At 41.8% G+C, this 26,666-nt stretch overlaps 1 long non-coding RNA gene across 1 annotated transcript; it reads left to right on the top strand.

The window, feature by feature from the left end:
- Positions 1-1,598: 1,598 nt before the first annotated feature.
- On the top strand, positions 1,599-25,922 carry LOC123631922. Its single transcript, XR_006733257.1, has 3 exons — positions 1,599-1,636; positions 22,251-22,402; positions 25,866-25,922. It is a non-coding gene; the product is annotated as an uncharacterized LOC123631922 (long non-coding RNA).
- Positions 25,923-26,666: the final 744 nt, after the last annotated feature.

Genomic DNA, 26,666 nt, shown 5'->3' with positions numbered 1-26,666 from the left:
TGACAGGTACTGTGACCTTTAGCAGATATTCAACTCCCCTGTTTCCAATCACTTAGCTGTAAAAGCAGAACACTTTAAAGTCACCCAAACACTCTTAGGATGACCATAACTTCTTCAGAGCAAAATACAAATTTGCAGCGAAAGGATGAGAGGCGCTACCTTTCACTCCTGTGCAGAAGTGTAACAAGTGACTAACCTGGTTATCATCTGACGACTCCCTTTCTGAGGCCCCCTTGTTCAGTCCTGCTTAGACAGATCGGCCTCACTGGATATGGTTTCCATTTTCCTGCTTGTACTTGGACCTAAGAAAAAAGCCTTAACTGAATTTTGCTGTTCAGATTCTTTGCAACCAGGTTTAGTTTTTTACAGATTTACCAAGTCTGGAGCTTGAAGTGAAATTTCTGCTCACAATGAGTCTTAGAGGTGTCAACTCCATAAAGCTTTTTGTGAAGAGTCAGTGTCACGTTCTGTCACTGAAGTTTAAAGATGATTCGCCTGAATCCCTTCAGCCAAATGAAGCTTTCTAATCAATTATGAACAGAGGGGATGAAATACAGGGCCTAGAGGGATTTGAGATGGGATTACAGCAGTCAGCATCAATCTCCGCTGAAGTTGCTAAGTGTTTGTGACAGATGCAGGCACTAATATTTACAAATTTAATTGATAGCAACACGGAGGGCACTGCCCACGTTTGAGGCAATGGGTGGCTTCAATGAGTGTCAGAGCCGTACTTTCCTGAGTCCTCTAGTGTATCCACCTCGTTTTAAGGAGGAGGAAACAGACCTATAAAGGAAGGGCAATTTGCCCAGGGTCAGCTCATTGGTGCAGAATACAGGTCTGCTAATGGGGATCCCTTGGCCCCCACAACAGCCCAATGAGGCAGACAGGCTGCATCTGGTACCTTCCTGGTTGGAAGAAGTTAGTGGGCAGCGAGGCCAAGTGAAGAAGGCTGCAGCCTGAAGCTCAGAGCAAGCCCCCTACCACTGTTATTTTGTGTCAGCCTCCTGCTTGTGTCTTTCGTAGCTTTGATCGCTTTATTTACGTTTGCCGGTTTTCTGTCTGCTGGGAGCAGTCTGTCCATCTGTTTTCCCTTTCGGTGCTGAGCACAGAGCAGACATCAATTAATGGCTGTCATCCTAGGTACGCAGTCATTTGGCCAAGGTCACCCGGTGGTTGGAAAAGGATGAGCTTGCGATGCCAGCCTTGGGCCATCCCCTTCCTCGTGAGACTCTCCTCCAGGGTCGCACCTGCAAGAAACGGGGCCTCCAGGCCGGCCAGCGGGGTGGGGCGGGGCCGCGCGTGGAAAAGGCGGGGCCGGATTGGAGGCGGGGCCGGGACTGGGCGGGGCCGGGCTATGAATGGAACCCACGGGGCCGGGGCGGGGCCGAGCGCCGCGAGCCTCTTCACGCCCTGAGCTCGCCCGAGGCCGCGCGGCTGAAGTGGTCTCACCTGCCCGAGCCGAGGAGCCCTCAGTGGCGCTGCGCTCCCTTCGCTCCGACAGGCGCGCCGCGCCGCCTCCCCAAGAGCCCGCGTCCCCGCGCGTCCGGGGCCATGGCGGCGCGGGGCTTGGGGTCCCGCCGCCTTCGCGTCCTCCTCCTCCTGGTTCAGCTGGTCGCGGGGGGCAGCGCGCCCGCAGGTGAGCGCGGGGCGCGGGGCTGCGGGCCGCACTGAAAAACTGTTGTGGGGGCGCTTATTGGTTTCTTTCCTGGGGGTTTGGAGTGAAGTTTCGGTTTAAATGCCCAGATCTGTTCATTTGAATGCAGCGAGAAGGCCCCTTTTCAGTTTTGTTCGTGACCGGCACCACTGGAGACTGCAAGGCCAGTATAGACTTCGGTACAACTTTTTCAAGGAAAGGTGCCTGGGTTGTCCCGCAGGGTTTTCGTTCCGTGGTTTCAGCTGGGCTTCCCACTGTGCGCTCATTCACGGGCATGGAGACTCCGTATTGCTGGGGACTGAGACTTGACCTACCCCGGTCCCCCTTTACCCCCATCCGCACCCACCGCGGCGTTGGCAACTTTGCTTTTGCGCGAAGGGGAAGTGTGTTTGTTCTAGAATGCTAGGCAGCCACCTCCCTGGCTTCTGGGCTAATCGTTTGCATCCAGAGTTCTCCACCAGCTCCTTTAGAGCACGGCTCTTTACTGTTTATCAAGACGTTTTGAACCGGAATAGCAACAGCAAAAGACAATGCGTAGTATTTCTTCAAATTTCAAGTGCTCTAAAACTTACTCGAGTCAGCCCTCTCAATACCTTGAAGAAAAGTACTAACATTTACGGAGCACCTATGGTGTGATCTAAACATAGAGAAGGTAAGAATCTTTTAAGCAAGATATGATAGCAGAAGTTCTCTGCATCTGTATTTTAGACTTTATGAGTGAGTTTCTTAAATACAGGAAACATTGTTTGGATATAAGAAGAACCTTTTCTTGCCTTTCCTTCGTTAAGGTTTTTAAACTATGATTCCTGGTATTAGCAAGTAATAACTTTGAAGACTAGAATTATTTATTGCAGGATGTATTGCTTAATAAATCTAGTCTTCAAAGTTATTAATGTAGACTGAAGAGAAATAAGGTGGAGGGTGATTGAAACAAAGAGAATCCTGTGCAGAAAGAGTCCTAGTTTAACAGAAAGAAAGTAATGTGATTTTGGAGCCAGACAAACCTGGATTCTAATAATGGCTCTGGTGTATCCTGCGTCGGACAAACTTCTCTCTGCTGGCTTCCTTTGAAAAATGGGGATAATACTGCTTACCTCTCAGAGTGATTTTCAAGATTAAATAATATCTATAAAATGCCAGGCACAGTGCCTGACACTCTAGAAAATGGTGGTTCCCTACCCCTTTCCGTGAAAACTGGAACTTTAAAAATCTGTTTTATTTATTTTAATATAAAACATTGTAGCCAAGTACTAAATGGTGTAAATGTCTCTCTCTCTCCATGTGTGGTGATCAGTGTTATAACCAGAGTTGATTACTCCTGCCTCTCTGCCCTTACTTTACTGAGTGAATCTCTCTCTTATAGTGACCATCTGGTTGTATTACTTTTATGTTTTCTTTTCTCTTTGTCCCATGTGAGCTCCTTAAGAACTGTGATTCTTACCCTGTTTATCTTTGTATCCCCAAGACTTATCCTTATTGTAGGAGCCCAGTGAATGTTTGTGGAATAGATGAACAGAACAATATCATCTCTCTGGATATTAATTTCCTCACCTGTAAGGTGAGAGGTCATTAAAGGCTCTCCCTTCCACCTCTAAAATTCTAAGATTCTGTGTGCTCTTAATAAATGATCATCTTGAAGAGCAAAGTGATACTGAATGGATGATGCAATTGCACACTTGCTCCTAAATGTTAATATGCTTTTGTGTACAACTGCCTTTGAATGTGGGTGGCCCAAAGTACTGTGCAGAGTCAGGAGACCTGCCGCTAACTGGCTGTGTTTCCCTGGGTGTATTACTTGACCTTGCTGATTCTTTATTTCTCCCGCTTTAAAATGAAAGGGTAGGAGTAGATTTTAAGTCCTTTCAACTATAATTACTTTTATGTTTACATTTTATTGTTTTCATATTCATCTTAGATTCTTTTTTTCTTTTTTTTTCCTCTCTTTTTTTTATTCTTATTTCAGCATATTGCGGGGGTACAAAAGTTTAGGTTACGTATATTGCCTTTGCCCCCTCCCAGCCCCCCACATCTTAGATTCTTAATAATAACCTTTCTTTATGGTTTTTTGTGAGTCAGTCCCCAGGTACAGAGAATGTCTAGTCAGCCGTCAGCCATATCTGTTTGGTATGGCTGGAAGGTCATGGAGCTGTGGAAAGTGGCTCAGAAGGCAATTTTGTCTGTATTAAGGTATAATTAACTACTACATTAAGATAATGTAAGACTTTAAACTAACCTAACTATGATTAGGACAGTGACTTATGGAAATTAGATGGTCATTAGTCAGTTATATTTCTTAGCTGTGTGACATTTTAAATGGTTGAAACTTTATTTTTAGTATATGTAGTGGCTGAGTTCTTCATTCAAAGGAAAATAAAAATTCATAGAAGACGAGAGCTATGAAAGATTTTTTCTTCTCATCTTGTCATTTCATTAACATTTTCAGAAGTTAACAGAAATACACCCATAGTGGCTGTCAGCTGTACGTGTTATCTATATGCATGTGTTTAGATAAACCTTTTACACAGTTTAATTTGAAATTAAAAATTATTTTGTTTCCTAGCAAATACTAAATATGCTCTGTGAACTAGAATGTGAGCAACTGAAAGGTAGGGCTTTATTTTTCTAATACGTTGCAGATGTACCTGAGTTTATTAAGGTAGCCTACTGATGGAATTCTGAGGTTTTCAATCAATTGTCAGAATAGGTTTTTTCCAACATATTATCTACAAATTAGATCTAGTATAAGGGAAAATGCATTTGTATAGGCAATAGGTTTCTTAGGCCAAGCTGACAGCCAGAGTGTTTTTCCGGCCGGGCTTTTCAGGCAAGCCGGCCTTCTGGTAAGGCATGAGTCAGCACACTTACATAACCATGGTGTTACCACCTATGTGAAACCCCTGTGATCACACTTTTGCTTGGCATGTTGCCACTATGGTTCTGAGCCATATATAAGTGCTCTCCATATTCTCACTGCCATGGCTTCACCCCGACAATGAAGAGCATGTCTCACCTGCCTGCTGCTGCTCGTCTCTTCTTTCGATTCCTGGAAGCTGCTCCGGTACCCTCGCTGGCTGCAGAGATTCCTCCCCACAGTTAGTAGTCGGCAGGATTCGGCAGGGAAAGTGTCCCCTCTGCCCCAGTAGGGGAGGATATGTGGCCTCGCAAGGGCTTGTGGTAGCTGGTGGCAGCGGTCCTCATGTTGTGGGCCCCTGCCACGGAGTGGGAGCAGGTGGCATGTATGCTTGCTGCCCTGGAGAAGGCCCTGTGGGCCTTGGAAGAGTCACCGCAACCAAAGGAGCGAGCGGCGGCTGGTCGGGTGGGCTGGCTCTTCCTTACAGCCCTCTGTGAACAGCATGAAGATACCCTGTGGCGTGAAGCCCAGGTAAGGGAATTACAGGTGACAGAAGAGAATTTGGGAGCCTAGATATAGGCTTTGGAGAAGGAGTTAATGAGTGCATCAGCTGCAGACACAGATGAAACTGCAAGTATGGGGAGACTGAGGGCGGGACCCCTCCCCTGCTGAATGCCTGCCCGGTTGTGAAACAAAGAATGGAGCAGGAACAGCCATGGGACCCCGGGGGGTTGCACAGAGTGAGCCCACAGTGGCGGAGTGTTCCTCATGCTCCACTTGCACACTTGGAGCTGTGGGAGTTGGGGATGCACCAAGCCACTTTTATGATAATTAACTGTCCAGCAGTGAGTGCTTTACTACTAATCCTAGCCACAGCCCCCGTCCACCACCGATTTGTTTTGTTCAGTTCACTGGCGCTGTGCTCACCCCCTATGTGGGGGATGCCAAAGGACCGAAAGGGGGGAAGGGACAAGGGCATATGCTGCAAGGACTCAAAAAGGGCCCACAAAGTCAGGGCCCCCTGCAGAAGAAGTCAGGACAAGGGGCCCAAACAGTGTTGTGAACCCAGATGTGGCCAGATCTCATACTAGCAGGAGAAAGACATACTAGATAAAGAGAAGATAGACAGCCTAATGAAGTATTGCTGGCTTTGTGGAATCAGCTGTCTCCCCACCAGCGATTTATGAAAGCACCCAAGAAACGGAGAACTGAGATGCCTGCCAAAGAGACCTGTAATGTGTGGCTGCAAGATTTTATGGTTGAAGCCTCCCTCTTTCATATGGATTAGGGGTTAGGCCAAGGCACCTGGTTAGAGGGGACCCCAGATGACCGGAGGCCACACATAGAACTTGCGATTCATTTGGTCCCCTACCAATGTACAGTGGCTTTTGGCCTTGGTGGATATGGGAGCTGACTGGTCCCTCATCTGTGGAAACCCTGAGTGGTTTGCTGGACAGCCTATATAGATGGTTATGGTGGGCAAACTGTTAAAGTTAAGCAAGTGACTATTCCATTGGGGATAGGGCTTTTGGCCCCTAGGCCATACACTGTGTATGTATACCCCTTGAAGGAATATATTCTAGGTGTTGATATCCTGAGCGATCTAACCCTAACTACCTCTGTGGGTGAGTTTCACCTCCGAGTTAGGGTTGTGAAGCCGGTGGTGTGTGGCTACCCCCATCACCAACCAAAGGTCTTGCCCACACCTCGTTGTGTGGTATGCACCTGATACTATCGTTTGCCCAGGGGGCACGAAGAAATTTCACAAACCACGTTGCAGTTGGAAAAGGTCAGCATAGTGCACCTTGCTCACAGTCCATTCAACTCTCCTGTTTGGCCAGTTAAGAAACCTGATGGATCTTGGAGAATGACAGTGGACTATTGAGAACTGAAAAAGTGACTCCCTCATTGCATGTGGCGGTGCCATCCATACTGGATCTGATGGATCAATTGACTTTGTCACTTGGGCAGTACCACTATGTGGTGGACCTCGCCAGTGCCTTTTTCTCCATAGCCATGGCTATGGACAGTCAGGACAAGTTTGCCTTCGTGTGGGAAGGACGACAGTGGACATTTGTGGTATTACCACAAGGTTACCTCCACAGCCCAACCATATGTCATGGTTGGGTGGCACAGGACTTGGCCACATGGAGTCGGCCATCCTCAGTGCACTTGTTTCATTATATTGATGATATAATGTTAACCTTTGATTCCCTTACAGATCTAGAAGAAGCCGCCACCAGCCTTCGAACTTCGTTGGAACAATGGGGTTGGGTGGTGAACGACTCCAAGGTCCAGGGATCTGGCTTGTTGGTCACATTCTTGGGTGTTGTCTGGTCGGGTGAGATGAAAGCAATCTCTGAGGCAGTTATAGATAAGAGTCAAGCCTTCTCCCGACCGACTATGGTAAAACAGTTAAAAGTGCTTGTGGGGCTCTTGTGGTATTGGCGTATATTCATTCCCCACTTGGCCCAATTGTTACGGCCTTTGCATGCATTATGTAAGAAGGGAACGCAGTGGGACTTGTCCCCAGAAGCAGAAGCTGCTTTTATGGCAGCCAAGAGGGCTGTCATGCAAGCCCAGATGCAACAAGTGGTTGACCGCTCACAGCTGTTTGACCTTGATGTGACAGTCGACTCAAGTGGGACGGGCTGGGGTCTGTGGCAGCGCCAGCATAAGCAGCGACTTCCTATTGGGTTTTGCTCCCAAACTTGGAAGGGCCCCCGAGAGCGCTATTCCTTGGTGGAAAAGCAGCTGGCAGCTGTGTATGCCATCCTTCAGGCCTGTGAAGCCATAACTGGGCAGTCTAAAGTGCTAGTGTACACCATGTATCCCGTAGCAGGGTGGGTGAGGTCATGGATAACCAGCCCACAATGGGAATAGCCCAGATGCCCACTCTGGCAAAGTGGGGAGCTTACTTGGAGCAATAAGCAGAGTTCAGCTCCAGCCCTTTGACTGCAGAGTTGCAGACAGCATTGGGCCCTGTTGAATTTGTGTCTGATGCTGACCCTCAGACCATGGTAGTACTAAGGGAAGAGAGCCCATACCGTGAAGGATGGGGTCCCCCTCCAGTGGAGGCATGGTATACCGACGGGTCCAGTTGTGGCCCCTCGGCCAAGTGGATGGCAGTGGCCATCCAGTTGGATCATAATGCAATTTGGTTTGAAACGGGGCAGGGGCAGAGCAGCCAGTGGGCTGAATTGTGTGCCATGTGGATTGTGGTCATGCACAAGCCGTCGCCTTTGCATGTTTGCACTGATAATTGAGCCATGTTTAAGGGCCTCACTGTCTGGTTACCCACATGGCAAGCCCAAGGTTGGGTAGTAGGGCACCACCCAGTATGGGTGGCTTTATCTTCCCGCTTGTTGGATGGGAAGGTGCACTTGAGGTGTACTTGGGGATGGCCATATATCCCAGGGAAGGTCCTCCCCACCTTCACCGAGAAACCACATAATTGGGATGCCTAGTTCTCCCGCTGGCATTGGGTGAAAAAACTCCATTGTGGTTCTACCCGGTAGCCATCTTCTTCCCTGGGGGTAGAGCCATTAAGGCAGAGATAGAAGAATGCCCTAGCAGAGCATACTGCTCAGGCCCTGAATCAAACCAGGCAGGCCTTGACCCTTTGGATGGAGGTCACGCAGATGAGAAAGGTGGTTTTGCAAAACTGCATGACCCTTGATCTCTACTGCAGCCCAAAGGGGAACATGCGCAATCATACATACTGAATGTTGTGTATGTATACCCAATTGCCAGGCAAATGTCTGCGCTGCATTAAAGGAAGTTGATGGCATTGTACAGCCATCCAGCAGTTAACTGGAGACCATTGCAACAATGGTGGGGGTGCCTCTCGTCGTCCTGGTGTTGGACACTTTTAGTGTTAGGAGCTGCTTGCTGTAGTCTGATAATACTATGCTGTTCTCTACATTGTTATTGTGGCATTTGTGCCCAAGGAGCCTCCCTATGGGCCTGTGTGAACCTGTTGCCCAGGGGGTGGAATGTAAGGAAACTCCATTTGTATAGCCAATAGGTTTTTTAGGCCAAACTAAGATGACCACCAGAGTGTTTTCCCAGCCTGGCCTTCAGGCAAGCTGGCCTTCTGGTAAGGCATGTGTCAGCACACTTACGTAACCGTTGTGTTATCTCCTATGCGAACCCATGTGATCACGCTTTCGCTTGGCATGTTGCCACTATTGTTCTGAGCCACATATAAGGACTGGCCACGTTCTCGCTGCTCATGGCTTCACCCTGACAATAAAGAGCTCGTCTCACCTGCCTGCTGCTGCTCGTCTCTTCTTTCAATTCCTGGAAGCTGCTCCGGTACCCTCGCTGGCCGCGGAGCTCCCTCCCCACATCTAGCAAGTAATTTTTTAAAATTAGGATGTGAGTTTTTATTTCAATAATTTCAGTACAGAATATTTTTATTCTAATAGCATTATTTTGCTTCTCAAAGAATTGAAATTAAATTCTTTCAGATGATAGTTTAAACTCAGTATTAAATAATCATGTGACAACATGAGTTGTTAAATATTGAAATAGTTTTTGGAAAAAATGTAGAATTTGTTTTGTTTTTTTTCTTTTTTTTTCCTTTTTTCTCAGATGTTACTGCAGATAGAATTTGTTTCTTTAGAAATCTGCTCTGCAGGCCGGGCGAGGTGGCTCACGCCTGTAATCCTAGCACTCTGGGAGGCCGAGGTGGGAGGATTGCTTGAGCTCAGGAGTTCAAGACCAGCCTGAGCAAGAGCGAGACCCCGTCTCTACTAAAAATAGAAAGAAATTAGCCAAACAACTAAAAATAGAAAAAATTCGCCAGGCATGGTGGTGCGTGCCTGTAGTCCCAGCTACTCAGGAGGCTGAGGCAGAAGGATTGCTTGAACCCAAGAGTTGGAGGTTGCTGTGAGCTAGGCTGATGCCACAGCACTCTAGCCCAGGGAACAGAGTGAGACTCTGTCTAAAAAAAAAAAATCTTACAAAAAAAAAAAAAAGGAATCTGCTCTACAGAGCAGCATAGGTATAGTTTAATAATGACAATATGATAGGATTATTTTTAATTGTCCTTTTTTATTCTGTGATGAAAATGTTAATTTAGATGTTTTGTTCCCATTTTGGGGAAACATGACATTGTTTCTAATACTACTATTAATTCAGTGACCTCATGCTCTTTTCTTCTAAAGTGGAAGTTATAGAATATCGCCTTTTACCAGTAAAAATACAAGTTAAATACGAATATTTATTTTACAGTCAACGGTATATATGGAATTGAGCAAAACTCTTTTTCCTCTAGGTCAGGGTTTCTCAACCTCTGAAATTTTGGACTGGGCAATTCTTTGTTGGGGAGGAGGGGTTTTCCTGTGCTTTGCAGGATGTTTACCGGTCTCCTGGCCTCTACCCATGAGATGCCAGTAGCACCCACTGAAAAATGTCCCCAGACTGGCCGGGCATGGTGGCTCACGCCTCTAATCCTAGCACTCTAGGAGGCCGAGGCAGGAGGATCGCTCGAGGTCAGGAATTCAAGACCAGCCTGAGCAAGTCTGAGACCCCATCTCTACTAAAAAAAAAATAGAAAGAAATTATCTGGACAACTGAAAATATATATAGAAAAAATTAGCCAGGCATGGTGGCGCATGCCTGTAGTCCCAGCTACTTGGGAGGCTGAGGTAGGAGGATCGCTTAAGCCCAGGAGTTTGAGGTTGCTGTGAGCTAGGCTGATGCCATGGCACTCACTCTAGCCCAGGTAACAGAGCGAGAGTCTGTCTCAAAAAAAAAAAAAAAATGTCCCCAGACACTGTCAAATGTGCCCTGGAGGACAAAGTTGTTCCCCATATTCCCCACCCCTTGAGAATCGCTGGTCTAGGTCTTACTGACAAGGGCTTTTTGAACCTTAATGTACACAGGGATCCCCTGGGAAGGTAGATGCTGACTGAGTAGGTCAAAGGCAGGGCCTGAGATTCTGCATTGCTAATGCTCTCCCAGGTGATGTGGCTGTTGTCGCTCAGAGTACCACAATTAAGCACCAAGGTCGGAGACAATTCCCTATGCATATCAATTTGGTGAATTCTCAAGGGTGTCTGATGAAAGTAATTATGGAAATAGTGAATTGACAATGAATTGCAGCCCAAACAGCATAAGACCAATGGAAACTAAGAAAAAAGTGTTATCTTGCTGTCCTAACAAAGCAGCTGTCTTCACTTTTCTAGATTTCCTTCTAGTCCATACTATTCGTTCATAATTGAACAGTTCTAAGAAGGAAATTTGTAAGAGTCTTATCAGGGTCATACAGCCTATAGCAAGCAACTTCATGTGTCATTAGGTGTTTTACTTCATGATACTCTAAATGTACTAGCTCATAATACATGTTTATTGCCTATTGAGAGATTTATGGTCCCAAATTAAGATACTGAACTCTGCATTTACTTGATCTGATGATGCTGAAACTTTTTTAAGTGTGAAGGTTGTCTCCTCTCAAGAACTGCTGACTGAACCTAAATTTAATACTGCCTAAGGTCATTTTCTTACTGCAAGTGCTTCTGAGAGTCAGGGCAAGGTGTTAAATTAAGTTTACTAAAGCCTATCAGTTACAGTGTACCTTTGTCCTATAATTCTGATAAAAATCAATATAAAATATAATGAAAATCCTGGAGTGAATTAAACATCCCTCTGGGCTACTTAAAATAACGATTGGTAAGCATACTTATTTGTCACATTTGAAAATGTTGGATATAGAACACATTTCTCCTCATTTTCACAATGGTTGATTATGTTCACTGCTTTATCTTGGAGTTGCTTAAAATAGCCCTCCTAGGACTGCTGCAATGAGGATTTTTTAAAAAGGAACACAAGTCACTTTTTGATAACATAAAGATACAAGGAGACTTACAGGGGAAGATTAACTACTCCGGGAATACCTTGATTATGAATTGGGGATGTATAATATACAGCAATCTTACAAGCCTTTTTTAGAGACATTATCTTCCTTCGTTCTTATGGCAGCCCGTGAAGAAGAAAAGGAGGGCATCCCCTTGACTCAGCAGTTCTAAGAGTCAGTGCTATGGAAATCTTTGCATAGGCATGGAAAAATAGATGTACAAGGATGTTAATTACAACATTTTCCCATTGTAACATTATTAGAAATAATCAAAAACTGAAGACTATATAAATGCCCATCAGTAGTGAAAGCTTAAAGCGTGATACACCCATAATGTGGACCACTTTGCAGTTTATGAAGAAAGAATGGGGACAGAAATCTACTCACATTATCGTACTGAATTAAAAAAGCAAGTCACAAGAACTAAAAAAGGAAAACATTTTTCTTCCTGTGTGTGTGTGCATGTGTGTAATTAAAAGCGTTTACACATTCAACTTAACAGTGGTGACTCATGGAGGAAGGGAGAGTGGGAGGAGGAGAGGGAGAAAGGGAAAGTTCTTTTTTTTTTTTTTTGAGGCAGGGTCTCACTTTGTTGCCTGTGACAGAGTGCAGTGGCATTGTCATATCTTAGTGCAACCTCAAACTCCTGGGCTTAAGCAGTCCTGCCTCAGCTTCCCAAGTAGCTGCGACTATAGTCATGCACCACCATGCCCAGCTAATTTTTTAATTTTGTGTGCCACTGTGTCTGGCTAATTTTAAAATTTTTTTTAGAGACAGGGTCTCGAACTCCTGGCCTCAAGCAATCCTGCCTCAGCCTTCCAAAGTGCTGGGATGACAAGCATGAGCCACTGTGCCCGGCCTGAATTCTTATTCTTTATGAGCTTCTGGGTTTGAATTTTGACAATGATCATACATTATTTTTGCATTGAAAGCATTATTTTGAGAAAAAAATAAATCTGGGTCCTAGTTCTACCTCTGCTACTTACTAGCTACTACTGTTAGAACAGTGGTTCTCAAAAAGGGGCAATTTTGCTCCCCCTCTCTGATATTTGGCAATGTCTGGAGACATTTTTGGTTGTCACATGGGGGGATGATATCTCTAGTGGGTAGAAGCCAGGGATGCTGTTAAACATACAATGCACAAGACAGCCCCCCACAGCAAAGAATTAGCCTCCAATGTCAATAGGCCAAGTTGAGAAAGCCTGTGTTAGACTTCAGGGCTGCAGCTATGTTGAAATGTGTAAGTTGTGCACTGTACGATATCAGGGGGCTCCATTCTCACTATGGGGTGTACTTTGCATAGCCACAGAATTATAATTATATAGTGAAGGTAAATAAACATGCAAGTTTGTACCCCAGGAAGGCAGGCACTATGCCTTAATTTTCTGTTCTAGCCTAGCACCTGGTACAGTGAGCAGCCAGTCAACATGTGTTGAATTAACGAATGAATTGAACTAGATATCACGTTAGGCTCTAGTAGACTCAAGTTGTAGCAGATGCTAAATATTTAAGAAGAATCTATGGAAGAAACTTAAGATTATAGGAGATGTCTGTTAATTAATTTTTATCTGCAAGTTGGCAAAAGTCTCTTAATATCTACATTTAGCTGCTGAATATGTTGGTTAACTTTTTCCAGAGCAATTACTTTTTGATAAGAAAATCATGATTCTTTATGGAAAACCGCCGAAGAGGACACTACCAAGTGTTCCTAAAATTGGTTTTTAAAATCCTTAGTTATCTTTTTGGCTATATCCTATATTTAGTGAATAAGACTTTAAAAGAATATCTTAAACTACTTAGACACTACCCAACATGGTAGGATAATGTACTTTGTTTCATTTGATCCACACAGTGGTGAGGCAGCTAAGTAGAGGTTATCCTTTCTATTAATGTTTTATAATGGAAAAGTTAAAACATACACAAAAATGATCCAGGATAATGAATTGAAGAGTTCTCACCATACACGTTTAATAATTATTGACATTTTGCCAACGTACATCCTTATTTTATATAGATTAGAAAATTGCGGCATATGGAAGTTAACAGCTAATTAGTGGTGCCAAGCATTCAAATTAAGGTTTTCAGCTTTGCAGTTCTGTGTCCTTTCCTCTTCACCATACTAAAATTAAGGAGTGAGGTTACACTTCTTTGAAAATAAAAATGATTTCACTAAAAGACTTAACCATGAAATTTTTTTGGTATCATTCTCTCAATTCCTCAAACTTGAGACAATTAGTGATAGAGTTAAAACTGAGTTTATAAAACGAAAATGTAAGTCTCTCAAAGTGTAAATGATATTACTATGTACATATTTGTACTTTTGTTAGATATTCAACTGGTTTTCTCTTATTAGTTGTACTTTTTAACTACTCCAGAAGAATTACCCCATTAAAATCTTTTTGTTCTTATCCTATTTTTAGTGTGCTTCACTGCTTGGTTCCCTTTGTTTTTCTGAGATATGTGATTTATATGCTATTAGTAGGTTGATATAATTACTATTATTAGCCTTAAGGACAAAGACTTGAAAGCTTTATAGTGAACTGTCGTTGCACTGTGTTGAGAGTGCCCAATGTCACAAACGCTTTCTTCCTCTGTTTGCCTAGGACTGTCTGGAGATGATCTTTGTTGGGATATTGGGATATCATAGTTCTACAGGCACTGAATGCTTTTGTTGCAAAATTTTTGTGTATTTGCTTATTAAGGTCTATCAGCTATGGTTATTTTAACAATCATTTGTGGAATAATGAAAATGACCCTGTGCTGGCATTCATGTGCATACTTTTAGCTAATCCTCACAAAAACCTTGTAAGGTAGGTACTGTTATTATACCTATCTTATAGATGAAGAAACGGATATGCAAAGAAGTTGAGTAGTCATTTGCTTTCAGTTTACACAGTAAGCATTAGAGGCTAGATGAAACTTGACCCGTCTGTCTTCAAATCCTGAGTTCTTAACCAGTATGTTACGTTGCCTCTCTATATATTCAAATCCGAGTAAGACAAAGTCTCTAATTTCAAGAAACTGAGTCTAGTGATTCATCATCCTTAAGAGCAAATGTGTATAGCTCTTGTGACAGTTGCTTCACAACCAATGATAAAATTCTGAATCATTAGGGATAAGTGGGAATTGGCAGATGGTACTGACTCATTTATTCATTCATGTATTTATTCATTCAATAAGCTAAGCACCTACTATGTGCCAGTGTGTTGTTTGGTGCTGGGGATATAATGATGAATAAAACACAATACCTGCTGCCATTAGTTTACACCATAGTAGGGAAAACAGACCTACTTCAAATAACCCAAGATTGTGTAATTACAACCCAGATAAGGAACATGGTTCTATGCAGAGTAGCCAGGCGAAGAGGAAGGGAGAGTATTTCAGAATGGGAAGAAGAGCATGAGCCTTGTAGGAGGGAACAGAGTGGTGTGAGGCTGAACCAGTGTAGCTGCGGCAGGGAGCCAGGGGAAGGCCACACCAGAAGAGGCCGGAGGAGACAGACCTGTAGCACTTTGGCCTTAACGATTTTGGTCTAAAACAATGGACAGCTTCAGAAGGGTTTTAAGCAAGGGGATAACATAAGATCTGTATTTTGAACAGCTCGCTTAGGTGTCTGTGCAGAGAACTAGTTGGGAGGAGGCAGACAGGACAGGTGTGCAGAAGATGGTTAGAGACCACTTAGTCTTGCTCTAGTCCTGATGAGAGATTCAGATGGCTTGTGCTAGGATGGTGGCAGTGGGGATGGTAAGAAACAGATGGATTTGAGAAATATTCAGAGTTAAATTTAACAGTTTCCTGTTGGATCGGATATAGGGATGTGGGAGAAGACGATATCAAAGATAACTTCTAGGTTTTTAGATTGTGGACTAGACAGATGAGGGAACCACTTCTTGCAGTGGGAAACACTGCAGGGGACCATTTGGAGGAAGATCATGAATTTGGTTTCATATATGTTGAGTTTGTGGTACCTTTAAGATGTCCTTATTTCATACATTAATAGACTGTAAAATTGTGGCATACAGAGGTTAACAGGTAATTAGTAGTGCCAAATATTCAAATGAAGGTTTTCAGCCTTGCTTTTCTTTCCTCTTCACCACAGTAAAATTAAGGAGCAAGGTTATATTTCTTTAAAAATAAATGTGGTTTCATTTAATTACTTGAATGCCAAATTCTTTTTGGTAAGTGGGAAGTGGATATTCAGGTCAGGACTGAGAGGAGAGGTCTGTATTGGAGATACAAATTCCGTAAAAACTAGCTCTCTTTTTCCTTAAACTTATTTTAATAAAAATAAGTAAAAAGCTTATTTATTTTTCCTTAAGCTCTTTCCTTAAGCTTATTTTAATCATTCCCACTACCCTTGGGAATGATCTTTTGGGATTCCCTGTTATAAATAAATAGCTAGAGTAGAATTTCTAGAATCTCAATTGCTGAAAGCAATTTTATAAGCCTCCTGAAAAATTTCTAAAAGTATTGTTGGGTACCTTAAAAAAAAAAAAGCCCTACCAATGTAAGGGCTAGATGTGTTCATGCCAGTAGTTTCTGAAAGATTCTGCTTAGTTGGTGTTTCTGAAAATGTGTCCAAAGAACTACAGGTATCGCTGAGATATACAGGTGGTCTGAACAGGAGCAATTTTTTTTTGCATACATTTTATAAACTTGAAATATAAGATTGTTTTCTTTGGAAATCCCACTGTGTTCTTAATATTAATATTTGTATTAAGGAAGGTGCATGTAATGATTTGATTGTCTTAGCTAACATGTTAACAGGGTGGAACAAGGCTTCACTTAATTTGAGGGTTATTGTTGACATTAGCTAACTTTGCTTGTTTTGTTGTCATTATTGTGTTGCATTATATCCCATTTTATAAAAATGGATCAGTGGCTCAGAAGTAGTGATAATAACTAGTAATGCACAATTCAGAATTTTGCCATAAACGTGCTGACTAATGTCCCTTCCAGAGATTATTAATGAAAGGAAGAATAGTAGCTGTGGGTAGAAGAATAAATATTAATGGTTATGAATTCAGGGAAATCCAGTATTACCTTAACTCGGAGCAAGAGATGACATCATCCCTTAGCTCAGTTATACCAGATGCCTGAAAGGGTGAAGCTGTGTTTGCCAAGACCAATCCTGCTTTTAGAACCTGACAAGCTCAGTGGAAGCCTGCAAACCTGAGTGGCCTCGCCCTGGGAGACATAGTCATACAGTATAATGACGGACTGGACTAATTATTATTTTTTTTTGAGACAGAGTCTTGCTCTGTTGCCCTGGCAAGAGTGCCGTGGCATCAGCCTAGCTCACAGCAACCTCAAACTCCTGGGCTTAAGCGATCCTCCTGCCTCAGCCTCCCCGGTAGCTGGGACTACAGGCATGTGCCACCATGCCCGGCTAATTCTTTTCTATATATATTTTTAGCTGTCCAAATCATTTCTTTCTATTTTTAGTAGAGACGGGGTCTCGCTCTTGCTCAGGCTGGCCTCGAACCCCTGACCTTGAGCGATCCACCCGCCTTGGCCTCCCAGAGGGCTAGGATTACAGGCGTGAGCCACCACACTCAGCCTGGACTAATTATTAATGATTGAATGGAGGTCTACTAATATTGGCAGGGGTGGACTGTGATATTCTAAAATGTATACTTGGTCTCATTTCGTGGCAGAAATCCTTAGAATCTCCAAAGTGATGTCTTTTTATATGCTAATGAGTTGACTGGTGGCTGGCATCCCCTATGTAGCTTCAGGATGGGGACTGGTCACTTGAAAGACCCAAGCAGGATTAGAGGGTTGGGACTTTTAGTCCCACCTACCAACCTCCAGGGCAGGGAGAGAGGCTAAAGGCTAAGTTGATCACCAGTGGCCTATGGTTTAATCAAGCATGTGTACGTATGAAGTCTCCATAAAAAACCAAAACTGCAAGTTTGGAGCGCTTCCAGATAGCTGAACACATGGAGGTTCCTGGAGGGTGGTGCACCGGGCAGGGCATAGGAGCTCCTGCACTTTCCGTACCTCACACTATGCATCTCATCTGTATCCTTTACAATAAACCGGTAATGTCAAGAAAAATTCTGTATGTGCTGAGACAACTGAATCTGAAAATATAATGATTTCAGATATACTACCCAAAAAGGAAAGCAAAACAAAGAATATCAAAAAATCAAATTTTAACCTATCAGTAATCCATTCCCCATTACCTTAGGAGTTATTTTATTGTGAAACTTTGTCAAATAATAGCACCCTGAAAGCATTTGTGTCATTTTCAAACAAAGGACAGTAGCCCCTCTGGTAAACCAGTTTTCTTCCTACAATAAATATAACATTTTACAGTATAAAACTGATGCATTTTGTTGCTAAAGACAGAGAAGAGAAAAAGATCCCAGAGACATCATTCAGAATCGAATGAATCCTATGTAGCAAAATCATTTCAAGGGGTGCTATTGATAAGCAGCTTGTGAAACCAGGCATAAATTATTCTGCTTGAAGAGAAAGCAGAAGAGACTTAACAAAATTCTTTATTATATGGCAGTGTTAGACGTCACATGATATTGACAGCATGCATGTGGAAGAGTTGTTACCATCCCACGCGTGTTCTGGTGTTTTGCTTCATGGATAGCCAAAACCACTGACATGGAGCACGCCTTCTGGCTTGTGCATGCTGCATACGCAGGAGGTGTGCTTGATAGCATTTTATTTTTATCACTGAGAACTCCATGTTACAGAAGAAGATATGTAAATTTCAGATAGGATTATTTTGTGATCTCTGACAGCAGCAATTGGAAAAAGTACATTGAGAACAATTCTGACTGAGCATCAACCACGTGGGCAGCGGGGAAGGGTGTTGCTCTGCAACTAAGCGGTGCTGCAGCGAACGCCTGTCCCCTCACTTTCATTCATGGAGAGGAGTTGGTGGGGAACAGTGTGTGAGCTTGGTTCACTGTGGAAGGAGACAGTAAAACATTGTGAGTAAGATCAAGTCACAGGCACCGAGCGTGTCTTTTAGCCTGCCGTGTGAACAAACGGGCACTGCATACATGACACTGTTTTTCCACACTGAGATTTCCTGGCTCTCCAGAGGAAAGTACACACATGAGTTCTTAGACTCTAGGGCTTGAAAAAAATGTTCCCTCACTGATAACGCCATTAAGCCCAACTTTCCTGATTTCAGATGTCCTCAAGTAGCATAGCTCATTGATATAGTCATATCTTGAATAGCCAGACCTGATCTCTTGAGGGATGATATAGGGTGTTTTTTAGTTTTGAGAATAATACATCAGTGTGCCAAGATAATATTTTTGAAATATTAATGCCCCTTTTATTAATAGGTTGTTCCTGGTATTTCTTTTACCCTTTGGCCCTTCTCGGTACCTGCTCAAGCTAGGTAGTTCTATGCTTATACTTCAGGGAAGGGGTGTGATATGATGGCAGAAAGTGGAGAGGAGGACTTCAGTTTTGCCTTTTTGAATTTCAGAGACCTGGACCATAGTGGGGAACAGAACTGGCTGTGAAGTGCTATCTCATTGTGGTTTTGATTTGCCTCTTCTTACTGGCTAAACACATAAAGGTGTTAGCACCTTTTCACAAACTTATCGCCCATTCTTCTTTGAAGAAATGTCTATTCAAGTCTCTTGCCCATTTTAAAACTGGGTTGAGTCTTTTTGTTATTGATTCCTAATGTCTATTCAAGTCTCTTGCCCATTTTAAAACTGGGTTGAGTCTTTTTGTTATTGATTCGTAATCTTTTTTCTTTAAACATGCTGAAAGTTTGGGTGTAATGATTCTTATATATATTCTAGATACAAGTCCCTGTCAGATACATGATTTGTAAATATTTTTTCTGGGTTTCCTTTTTTTTTTTTTTTGAGACAGAGTCTTGTTCCGTTGCCTTCTTTTTAAGTCAATTATTTTTAAGTCAGGGAAAGGAAGAAAAATTAAAATGTAGTAAGTAACTACTGTCATCGGGCTTTTTTTTGAGACAGAGTCTTTGCTCTGTCACCCAGTGGAGTGCAATGGCATCATTACAGCTCACTGCAACCTCCAACTCGTGGGCTCAAGCGATCCTGCTGCCTCAGCCTCCTGAGTAGCTGGGACTATAGGCGTGCACCACCATGCCTGCCTAGTTTTTCTATTTTTTGTAGAGACAGGGTCTCAGTGTGTTGCCTAGGCTGGTCTTGAACTCCTGGCCTCAAGTGATCCTCCTGCCTTGGCATCCCAAAGTTCTAAGATTACAGGTATGAGCCACCACGCCTGGCTGTCAGCCTTATACTTAACAATTTAGCAATGCCAAAAAAGCATTTATTTTGGATAGGATGATCAAATGTTAACTATTCAACTCCTAAAAAAGAATTTTTCCATTTGATTCAGTTTATTTAGAATTTAGCTTATATGCTGTGTAGTATCATATCTACAGTGTCAGTCTTTCCCACTGGACTATAAATGTGCATGCTGCCTGTTTTGTTTACTAATGTGTTCCCAGCACTTGCCTGGTACGAGGCACGTGTCCAATAAATGTTTGTCAAATGAATGAGCAAATGTCAGCATGGGCTAGAGTTCTCAGGGTGTGGCAGTAATAAGTTCTTCTAGAAAGTTGTCACAAGATGGAAGATGTTAGGGTGACGAGAGCCGGAAGCCGAGGGGAGCTCTGCCATTAATGAGCTCTGTAGCACTGGCCCTTCTGGTCATATGTCCTCATTTGTGAAATGAAGGGATACATTGGATTGTCTCCTTTTTAACATTCTGAGGTTTTGGGGCAGCATAAACTTAAAATATTTAGAGCTAGCTAAAAAAGCATCACTGCTAAGTAGAATAAGTGCACCATCAAGGTTTTGTGTTAAAATATTGCTGACACTTGCAGCTGCCATTTCTGTTAAGTGTGCTAAGAAAATGGTATTTCTCGTACTAGATGTACTGTGAAGGTATTCACAAAGCAGTATCTTAAAAGTTCTCAGTAGGAAGAATGTTGGGATTAATTTATCATTTTATTTATGCCCTATCTACTTTCTTTCAGACAAGATTTGAGATGGCAATTCAGGCAAGTTTTTTCCCCCTAGGGCAAAAGGTCCTTAGATGCTACTGAAAGACTTATATTTTTATCTATTAAACTTTAAATTTTTGGTATTTCTATTAAACTTTAAATATTTGGTAATATTTGGTATAAAATATTTAAAATAGGATTAGAAGAGGAGAGGTGGTTCAATAATGCTATTTTAACTTGAAGGTCCAAAATTAATGGCTTTTAAACATTAAGAATGACTCTCCAGTGTGTAATATTCTAAATGAATCTAAGTATCTCCAGTGCTGTGCATTTCAGCATAAGGAGACTTTTATGGGAGGCACAACACAAACTTTGCAGTATTTATGGATTAAACCAAGTATCTTAAACTCCTCAGGGAAGCAGAACCCTTGAGGGGTATTTATGAAGAAACAGGCAGTAAAAGAGAATCAGGGAATGGGTTTCCTGCAGCTTGAGTAACCAGATACTCCCTAATAGCTCCATATAGAAAACATGGTCTATTGTGATAAAAAGAGAAGATTTTGTGAAAGTGCTAATTTTCTCCCAAACTATTTCTTTTAGGTTGGAGAAGGACCATCACTAGCTACTATAATTCCTATGCGCATACTTGCTGATAAATAAGCCGGTGACATTTTTGTTTCAAGTAAATGTTTTTTCTTCATAAAATCATTAGTCTTGAGTAAATGTCATGCTTGAATTTCACACATTTCACATTTCCTTAAGTGATCCCCGTTCAAACAACACCGAACATTTTCATTTCTTCGGAGAGGCTTATTTAAACTCTGCAGAAGTATAAACGTAACTGCAATGCACAAATTTAACCAGTTTTTGGCCATGATGTCTAAAACTTTTAAAATTTTGTCTTTTTTTTTTTTTTTTAAAGACTTAGGCCCTAAAGTGTTTTTTTCTTTTTGAAGAAAGGAAAAAGTTTTTATTTTAGTATGTTTAATGGCAACTTTTTCCTGATTTTTGGACAAGGAATCCCTCATCTTCATTTTACATTAGGCCCTGTGAATTATGTAGCCAGCCCTGTTCCCATTCACACATAAACATGTTCTTTTCTCACTGATCTCAAAATAAACCTTTCTTGACTTTATCCTCTGCCAGCTACTGCTTCATTCCTTCATTCCGAGTATCAGCATAACCTCTTGAAAGAGGTGTTTCTTGCCTTTGCATTGTCTTAAACCTACTTCATGTCTCATCTCTCCGTGTGAATGGCTCTTGTCAAACACCATTGACCTCGCTGTTCACCCACTGCTCAATTCTCAGCCGCCTCTTACAGGCCACGTCAGTCGAGTGGGATGCTCAGTCCTTGGACATTTTCTTCATTTGGCTTCTAGGGCAACACACCCTCTTTGAGTTCCTCCTTCCTCATTCCCTAAAAGTAGTTTTATACAAATGAGTAGTAAACAAAGCTATGACAAAGCTAAATAATTCATTCAATTATGTATATATTTGTATATTAAAATGATGCAAATGAAAGCATGGTTATTTTACATTTATAGTTTATAAATGAACTTTGCTTCAGGGTATCTGTTTTCTAGGTTTGGAATTTTATGACAAACAATGCCCCCAAGCCCTGGCAGTTTAAAAGCTTTTATAACTTAGATTTTAAATTACTCTGTATAATTACTGAATATTTCTTAAGGAACTCAGCATATTTCCATAGTGAGTAGTCCGATTTAACCAAGAATTATGTCTGAACCAGAGTGTCCCTTATTTGGTCAGAAATATTTGTATTAATATTTCACTTAAAAAGCTGTATTAATAATAGCTTAAATTATAGTTGTTTGTTACTAATGCCAGACTTTGTTTTAAAACATGGGTATTTGGTGGGAGAGAAGTCAACAATACTAACTTTTAAAAATTTGTTATACAGGATTTTCTGAAGCATCCTTTATTGCAAAACATGAAGATAGTTTGTTTAAGGATTTATTTCAAGACTACGAAAAATGGGTTCGTCCTGTGGAACACCTGAATGACAAAATAAAAATCAAGTTTGGCCTTGCAATATCTCAATTAGTGGATGTGGTAGGTGTGCATATGATTATATACTCAATTTCCCACAGATTCAGTGAGCGCTTGCCGTGTGCCCTGGCACTGTGTCAGGCATCAGCATTACAAAGGTGAATGAGACACAGTCCTCTTCCCAAAGGAACTCACCAGGGAAAAATAATTATTATGCCACAAACATAGTAATACACTGCGTTTATATTATATTGTATAGTTTAGAAATTGTTTTGTCTCATTTGGTAATTATAATAAGTATATTTTTAACAAATTCAAAGATATTAAAACATTTTATATTGAAATGTCTCCTTAAATGTGTTAAAAAATATGATCAAAAAGTTTAAGAGAAAAAGCCCAAAAGTAGAGTCATAAATTCTTAGGACCAGAAAGTATCTCAAAAGGTCATTACCTCAGTATCACACTTAAAACATTTCAGAGATTTTTTCCATGTGGCATTCACCAGAGAGAATAAGTTCCCTTGATAACTTGTTTTTATTGTCAAGAGAGCCTTTCTATTTAAACTAAAAAGTTCATGCTAATTTTTAAACTAGTTTTTTTCTTATTTTGATCTTGTCAGTCAACAATTATTTCCCTGCTGTGTTCTCAGAATAATCAATAAGTATATATATGTTTTATATATATATATAACAAATGTTTTAAAATAACATTTGTAGCTGTGCCTTTATGTTCTGATTATAGAAACAATGCATGACTTTTGTAGAGAATTTGAAAAATGCAAAAAAATATAAATAAGAAAATGTGACTGTAATTCTGCCACCCAGAAATAACTAATGTTAGTAATTTGTTGTTTTTCCTGATGGCTTTTTCTTTGTATGTTACAAAATTGAAATAATATTTTATTATTTTTTAAATTTTTTTATTTTTTTGTTTTTTTTGAGACAGAGTCTCACTCTGTTGCCCGGGCTAGAGTGCTGTGGTGTCAGCCTAGCTCACAGCAACCTCAAACTCCAGGGCTCAAGCAATCCTACTGCCTCAGCCTCCAAAGTAGCTGGGACTACAGGCATGTGCCACCATGCCCGGCTAATTTTTTCTATATATTTGTAGTTGTCCAGCTAATTTCTTTCTATTTTTAGTAGAGACGGGGTCTCACTCTTGCTCAGGCTGGTCTCGAACTCCTGAGCTCAAACGATTGGCCCACCTTGGCCTCTAGAGTGCTAGGATTACAGGCGTGAGCCACCACACCTGGCCTGAAATAATATTTTAGATATAATTTTGATTACTGCCTTTTCCCCTACTGTTACATGACAAACATTTTCCTATGTCATTACATGATCTTCAAATATAATTTTAATGGGTACATTATATTACATTTATGATTTATTTAAGCATCCTATTGTTGGCAGAAGTGTGGTCCAGTTTGTCTTACTATAACTATGATGAATATATTTATATGCAAATGTCTGAATTTCTCCTTTCCTTAAGAAAGGTAGTTAGTCGGCCAGGCGCGGTGGCTCACGCCTGTAATCCTAGCACTCTGGGAGGCCGAGGCGGTTGGATTGCTCGAGGTCAGGAGTTCGAGACCAGCCTGAGCAAGAACGAGACCCCGTCTCTACTAAAAAAAAAAAAATAGAAAAAAATTATCTGGCCAACTAAAATATATATATAGAAAAAAAAAATTAGCCGGGCATGGTGGTGCATCCCTGTAGTCCCAGCTACTCGGGAGGCTGAGGCAGGAGGATCGCTTAAGCCCAGGAGTTTGAGGTTGCTGTGAGCTAGGCTGACGCCACGGCACTCACTCTAGCCTGAACAACAAAGCGACACTCTGTCTCAAAAAAAAAAAAAAAAAAAAGAAAGGTAGTTAGTGAATCAAAGGATATACATGTGTTAAAGTCTGTTAATATATGTCATATAATTCCTTCCAGAAAGGTCAATGAATATATATGGACTATGTGCTCAGGCCTTGGCTGGGATAATATGGGGAGGTTTTAAATATAAATAAAAATAAGAAAATAGACATTAAAATAAGTGGGGTTTGCTCTCAAAGATCTTTCTAGTTGAGACTTATGGACACGTACATGGCACAGAACACCATAGCACTAAACTGTGATGCCGTAAAGAGCTGGGAATTCAGATCTTAATGATTGAGGTTATCAAAGAAGGCAGGATAGAGAAGGTGGCACTTGAGCTGGCCTTATAGCAAGTATAGGGTTTGATGTGTCAGAGAAAAAAGTACTTTAATAAAGAGGGACAATGTAATCGTGGGTGTATAAGTGATACTAAGCCTTTTTGTGGAACTGTTTAGATCAAGAGTAATGTCGGAAGCCCTGCTACATGCGTGGTCTGACTGGATGGTGGAGGTGAGGGGGGTCCCTGCTTCTGTCATTTCTTTTATTTGGAGAGCTTTCCTATTGGCACAAGCCATTTATTCTTCAAGGCACATTCGTCAGACCCTGTGTGAAATCTTTCCAGACTCCCCAAGAGAGTCTCTCCTCCAGTTCAGTTTTCTGCACTTTCATATGGTGCCCAGGACACTGACTGGCACTCCTGGGCTCTGGCACTGCATCTTCAAAGCAGGGTGAGCTTTACTCCTTGTGTCTGTCCCAGAGCCCAGCGTGGCATCTGGCACATAATAAACGCTGAATGAGCTCAGGATCTGACAGGTGCCAGACATGGTAAAAGCAATACTCAGGCAGATCAGTAAGACAGTGATGTGCATGACTTTGAGGAGTGAAACAAGACTAGGAGTGTGGGAGGCAAGTTAGAAGACCATGTAGAAAGGGGAACAAGACTTGACCACTGAAGGCATGGAAGAAGGCCTCAAATTTTGAAGCCTAGGTGATTAGAATGGAAGAATGACAGAAATTTGAAAGATAAAACTAGTTGTTATGGGAGTAGGGCAGTGAAGATCATTTGGATTATGATCGAAATCTAGTGCTCATTCCACTAGAAAAGGAGGTCCTAAACGCATAAAATTGGTATTCCAGGCTGTGACCTCAGTATTTTTTCTGTATAGTAGACCTACAGGGAGATTCAGATTCTGACTGCAAGAGACAGTCCCTCAGGGATGCAGAGAAATACTGTATCTCACAAATTCTAAGATGCACGCTTTTCTACATTTTAACACCTCTAAAATCAAGATGTGTCTTATAATTCATGGCAGCTTGCAATTCATTGACAGTCTTTCTCTCCCTCCACCCCCTTAGTGCTAAGCACATAAAATAATGCTGTGCTTATATCTTAGATTGCTTCTTACATTTGAGGAAATATAGTAGTTGAGACCATGAATGTTAAATCTAAAATTGCCAATGGTGTACCTTAGGGTAGTTCATCTGAAATACAAAGTATGTTGAAAGGAGTATGTGAAATTAGGTTGGAAAAAAGATCCTACTTTTCTAGAGAGCTGGATTGTTGAAGAGAATGTGTGTACTATATAGAGAGGAGTGTTTGTATAAAAATGTGAAAATTCTTAAAGAATTATTATTTCTGCAATTGAAATAATCAACCTTATTTAATTTTTTTAAAGGATGAAAAAAATCAGTTAATGACAACAAATGTCTGGTTGAAGCAGGTATGTATAAAATTCAAATGAGCACCCAACTTGTGACTGGCACCAGTGTTTTTATTATAGAGCTTATAGCACAAAGGCACATGATTATGTGGTCTTCGTGGATTGGCAGCAGGATGCAGAAAGATGACGGCAGATGGAGTTCTTGTATTTATTCAGTTAACGTTTTTTGAGTGCCTACTATGTGCCAGATGCTGTTCTGGGCCCTGTGGATACAACAGTGAACAAAACAGACAAAAATCCCTGCCCTCAAGGAACTTCATTCTAGTGGGGGAAAATAAACATGTGAGTTGTATATAGCACCTTATAAGCTGATAAGCTTGGAGAAAAACACAATGGGAAAGAGGATAGGAGTGGTGGGGACTGTACTTATAGATAGGGTGGTTGGAGAAAACGGCACTGAGAAGGTAATGTTTGAACAAAGTCTTGGAGGAGTGGACGCCAGCCATGTGGGTCTCTGGGCAGGAGCATTCCAGACAGAGGGACCCACAAGTCCAAAAGCCCTGGTTGACGTGAGCCCAGTGTGTTTAAGGAGCAGTGAGGCCAGTGTGAGTAGGAGTGAGTGAGCCTTGGGGAGCGGTGTAGGAGATGGGGTCAGATAAGCAACAGAGGCTACTGGTGCAAGGATTTTGACGTCTACTCTGAGATGGGGATGGGTTAGAATGTGTTAAATTATTTTGTACACACAGTCCCTTTTATACAAAGGACTTTTTTTTCTGGGCCCACTATAATATGTCCTCAGCTGCTGTTGAGTTCTTC

Source organism: Lemur catta, chromosome 1 (assembly GCF_020740605.2).
Source record: "Lemur catta isolate mLemCat1 chromosome 1, mLemCat1.pri, whole genome shotgun sequence".
NCBI lineage: Eukaryota > Metazoa > Chordata > Mammalia > Primates > Lemuridae > Lemur > Lemur catta.
The sequence above is the reverse complement of the archived record's forward strand: the minus strand, read 5'-3'. Positions and strand labels throughout refer to the sequence as shown.